This window comes from Echinops telfairi, unplaced genomic scaffold (assembly GCF_000313985.2).
Source record: "Echinops telfairi isolate 266 unplaced genomic scaffold, ASM31398v2 ScPeMD7_8;HRSCAF=38, whole genome shotgun sequence".
NCBI lineage: Eukaryota > Metazoa > Chordata > Mammalia > Afrosoricida > Tenrecidae > Echinops > Echinops telfairi.
In genome coordinates this window covers 4,181,993-4,187,367 of record NW_022103905.1, presented here as the reverse complement: position 1 = coordinate 4,187,367, position 5,375 = coordinate 4,181,993, and the positions used below count along the sequence as shown (strand labels likewise).

General features: G+C 39.2%; 1 pseudogene; it reads right to left on the bottom strand.

The window, feature by feature from the left end:
• Nucleotides 1-69: 69 nt before the first annotated feature.
• On the bottom strand, nt 70-922 carry LOC101652099 (annotated as a pseudogene).
• Nucleotides 923-5,375: the final 4,453 nt, after the last annotated feature.

Below are 5,375 nucleotides of genomic sequence, written 5' to 3'. Positions count from 1 at the left end.
GTGGGGCTGGCCATGTGGTCCTCTCTGTGGACTGGCTGCTCTAATTGGGGTCATGGTCAAAGGATTTTCTTAAAGAGACTTCCTCCATTGCCAGACATCTTGAATAGCCTCCTGGTAGTCATCCAGAAGCAATTTTTCACATAGTTGATGAATTTGACTTCCACTTTAGGAAGAGAACCACCCTTTTCTATACTTGCTTACATTTTTGTTTTAATGTCATCTACAGAACTAGGTCCGTTCAGTATTTGGGAAGCTTTTTTATATTTGTTTTTTGTGAAGGATTCTTGACCTTTGGATCTTGGTGTTGATGGTTTTGAGTCATCTCCATTCTGGTTTGATTTTTGTGCATTTTTTATTGGAGTATCCTGTATAGATTTATTCACTGGAGCTTTTTCTTCAGTTTCATCATCATTATTAGCATCATCGTCATTGTCGTCATCGTCTTCCTCATCAGCATCAAGTTTTACTTTTTTTCTGTGGACGTTTGCTCCAGCTTGTGGGGGCAGACCGTTTTCCCGGTATGCTTAAAAGTTTCACAGCCTCCTCCTCTTCATCACATGACTCTGTATCTTTGTCTACAGCTACTAAAGACTGTCCACTAATATGACCAGGCTCTGAACCACCCTTCACTCGTAAGACCACTAGTGGTGTTATTTCAAAGCCCCCAAGGGAGACCATTGGCTGTGCAGCCATTTTCAAAGTTGCCAGTGTTACTTTAATTGGGCTGCCTTCATAATTCATTGCTTCTGCTTCAACCATATGCAGTCCATCCTTGGCACCAGCACCTAAACTGACCATTCTTAAAGATAACCGGTGCTCATTTTCACTTTAGAGTGATCAATTTTGTCGGCCTTTAGTTCACAATGGAAAAGATCGTTTGGGGGCTTCGGGAGCTCATGTCCATAGCCATTGAATCTTCCATGGGTTTGATGGGACACACTGAGAGAAACGTAAAACGGAGATAAACCACTGTTGCTGCTGAATACAGCAGTGCAGGGTGGAATCACACCAGGGATGAGTTCCTTGATTTCAGGGGTCCAGTCGTTTTTGGTTGTTCTATTCTTGTCACTGTTTCTTCTTCTGGCAAGCCCCTTTCCTCTATCACCTTCATGTAGGAACAAAACATCTGTGGCTGTCTATGCTTGTTTATAGACCCCAAAGTGCTCTCCACATCTCACAACTTGAACGTAGTGTGGCTACGTTTATATTCTGAATTTCTGGTTTCTGGCTTATTGATTTACTCATTCATTCAGTATTTATAGAGCAATTTCTAGAGGTATTAAGGAGTCCTGGTGTTCTTGTGAGTTAGGCATTGGCTTGCTAACTGAAAGGTTGGCGATTCATACCCACTGATTATTCCATGAGAGAAAAATGAGGCTGTCTGTTCCCCTAAAGATTTTTAGTGCCACAAATCTTAAAGGGTTCCTGTGGGTCAGAATCCACTTGATTCCAGTAGGTTGGGTTTTCTTGGTTTACTAAATTTCTTGCTGTATAAGAGATTCAGGGTGCACAGTAGTGAACATAAGAGACATAGTTCCTGACTCCGTGAACCTTAAGGTTTACTGGAGGAGATAGATATTACACAAGTAAATTAAGAAATGATTCTAATTATGTAAGTACCACCAATAAGTTGATAAATCATGCCAGAAACTCCTGAGTTCTGTGAAAACTGAGGTGGTTCATTATACTGAGGGGTGAAAACTAGATGCTCAATAGGACAGCAACACAGAGGACGTACTCTGTGTTCCATAGACTGAACACCTTTCTGAGTACTGAATGATAAGACAACACAAATTTTAAAACACTACAAATTGAAAGCCCAGTTATATGCAGAAAGGAAGAAAAGAGAAGCTTGAGAAAAAAGAACAGCTTATCTGCAAGAGTTGGTGCATTCATGAACTGGGAAAAATCTATTTTAACTGAGGCATATAGACAAAGAGAGAAGTTAGTTGAGATGAAATTAGATAGGTAAGAATGATTCACTTCAAAATCCATGGTAGGATGTTTGAGTTATGTTCTAAGTACAGTGGGAAATGATTGTCTAATTTTAAAAGATTTGCTAAGTATATCTGAGCCCCTATTTGTGCTTAACTCATTGATCCAGAAACATTAACAATAGTCTTTTCTAAAAGACAATCTAGTCTATCAGAGGAGAGTCTACCTTGATGTAACCGGCTAAACACAAAGGGTGGAGTGATGATCTATGTGAGCAGTGAGGAAGGACCAGTCAGAGGAAGGTGAGGGATTTTACCTGTTCTTTTCACCTTGGGGATTTGTCAGGTTCAACATCCCCAATTCTGCTTCAAATTCTTTTACATCCATTTGATTTCCCCATTTTGTGCCCCATTGCTTCATATTTCCATCTATCTGCTTTATCTAGGATCAATAAACTGCAAGTTATGTGGATGGTCTCGTCAGTGAATTTAAAATTCCCCCTGGAGGCTGACATTTGAGTGGCTTCCAGGCACCCCATAGAGTCAGGCTAGTCAGAGATTCCTTTCTTTCCCATCTCAGGGTCACAAGCCAGGCTTCCCTGAGGGGGAGCACTTCAAGGCAAAGACTCAAAGCTTTCATGTTGTAGGTGTTGGTACAGATTCAGCCATAATCCATCCCTCAGGTTATTTGGAACTTTTTTAAAAGTTCAGTATCCCTATAACAGAAACCTCTGAGACACGTTATAGATTTTCCTTTCTAGCCACTATCTTATCCAGGGATGATGCATATGATAAGCTTGCATTAATAGCCCTAGAAATGAGAATGGCGTTGTTGACAGATATTTCTCTTCCATGGAATGAACACATCAATGTAATGGAAGAGTGTGCAGTTAACTAAGGTGTTTTTAGGACAGGAAAATCAAAATCATTTTCATCATTTGCCCCACGTGAAAAATGCCCTCACTCAATTGTCCTGAGATTGCTCCTGATACTGTCCAAGCATAAAAATTGGTCTACAAATTTGCCTTGGTTGGTATGATAATGAGACTTCAACTGCTCACCAAATAATTGTGTTTATTAAATGTATGATGGTGCATTAGCGAGTTCAGCTATATTCACAAGGTCTTGGAGCCATAACTTATAGCCTAAGCTTCACCTTCATCCATACACTCTACATTTAGGAACTGCTATTTACATGCAGATGACTGTACACTCCTGATCTGAAATATTCCCAGCAGTATGTGCTATGATTAATTGGCACTCCAGAGCTGCTTCTTTTCCCCAGGATTATCTGTTTTGTGAGCTACAAGGCAGAATGATAGGCTTTTCTCTAGCAAGGCGTACACTCTCTGCAGCTCCCAGCAACTTGTATCTAACAGCAGTGGTAGGACATTTCATCTCCATCCTCTATCACAGCTTGTTTTTTAAGTAATATCCAACAGCAAGTCATGCACAAGGTTGTTGAAGGCCACTCTCCCTGAATTCAGAATCAGCCACTTTCTTCTTCTTTTTATTTTTAAAGGTTCAGCTTAGAATCCCTGACCAGGTTCATCACTGCTGAGTGTTGACAAGCCACAAGCACAGCTACTGACAGTTGTTTAAAATGCAGCTGGGTTAAAGCTGACATATTGTTATCTTCAGAGGGACAGTTGATATGTGTTCATTTATAATCTAATTGCATGTCCACTTTTGAAAATCAGTTCCCAGTGTGGAATGGATAAAAATACAATTACCAAATGATATGCGTAATCATTCAGTGCTGTTAGTCCCAAAAGGTGATATTGCATTGACATTGAGAAAATTATATCTATTCTTCATACAATTATATGGCTACACTTTCATTCTAATGCCATTCTAATTGGGAAGGAGCATTGAAATGTGAAGCTGGGTGTATTTCGCTCTCTAATTATCACTGAGCAACTCATTCTTAAGATAGGTTTCTGGAAAAGACAGTTGCCAGAATGCTTTGATAATCCCAAATGTTCATTGTTGCTTTCACGGCAGGTAAAGCTTGTTTTCCCCCTATAAAATTTAGATTGCCACTTAGAGCTCACTAGAAATAAAGATTTGGGTGAATGCCTGCAATTTATTTATGTTCATTTCTTCCTTTGAAAAGAAAAATCCCCCGTGAATATTCCTCCCCTCCTCATTATGCAATAATGTGAATATTTATTTCTCAGTTTTACAAAGAGGTTGTGAATCTCAAATTTCATCATAAAGAAGTAAGTTATTTTGTAAATTGTTAATTGTAAAGAGCTATACAAATCTAAGGTGTTACTATTATTGGCCAATATTATTTTTACCTTCAGAAGGTGGTAGGACCAGACTTAGTCATTTAGTCGCCTTTGGGGTCCTCGCCTATATGGACCACAATAATAAGATGAATATCTCCGTCTTTAACTCAATCCCTCCTGAGCAAAGTAGTGGAGTCTGAGTGTGTATGCATTTCTGAAATGTTATCTGCCATCCCCTAGTCTCTTGGAATCACAGATTTATAGAGCAAATAGTAACATGAAGGTAAAAATTAGACCCCATCAATTATTCTACTACTAGACTGTAAAGTCTAAGAAAGCAAGAATTGTGTTTCTTTCATAGAAAGCATTGAAAATATAGCTGCTGAATGTCTGAATAAATAAACAAGCATCTTTATTTTATAAGCTTTTCTTTTTTATGAGATGTGTTCCTTTATTTTCCTGTAACAAGGACTTCTGGTGGCCCAATAATGAAGTGCTGGCTGAACCCACCAGCCCAGCCAAAGCAGACAAGACCTGCAGATTTGCTCTTGTAAAGATTGCTGTTGCTATGAGGTGCCTTTGAATGAATAAAATTGAATATGAAACATTGCATGATCATGGACCATCCTCACCACCATTCCTACACTGCAGTCCATTGCTGAAGCCACTGTGTCAATCCATCTCACCAAGGGTCTTGTGTTTTTCCCCTGGCCCTCTGCTTTACCAAGTAGAGTGACCTTCTCAAGGACTGGTCACTCCTGGTGACATTTGAAAATTACTTGAGTCAAACTCTCTCCATCCTTTCTTCTGAGGAGCGTTCTGGCTATACTTCTTCAAAGATTTATCTGTTGATTCTTCTGGCAGTCCATACTAGAATACGGTATATTCAATATTCTTCACCAATACCATAACTCAAATCCATCAATTTTGCTTCGGTCTTCCTTATTCACGACCCAGATTTCATACCCATTTGAGATGATTGAAAATACCAAGGTTGGAGTCAGATGCATTAGTCCTCAATGGGACTTAAATAGCTTTTTAACACTTCAAAGAAGTATTTTGCCACAAATTTGACTAATGAAATACAATATTTGGTTCTATGGCCATCGTTTTCATGGGCACTGATTGTAAACACAAGTAAAATGAAATCCTTTATAACTTCAGGCATTTTTCCTTTTATCAAGATGCTGCTTATTGGTCCATTGTT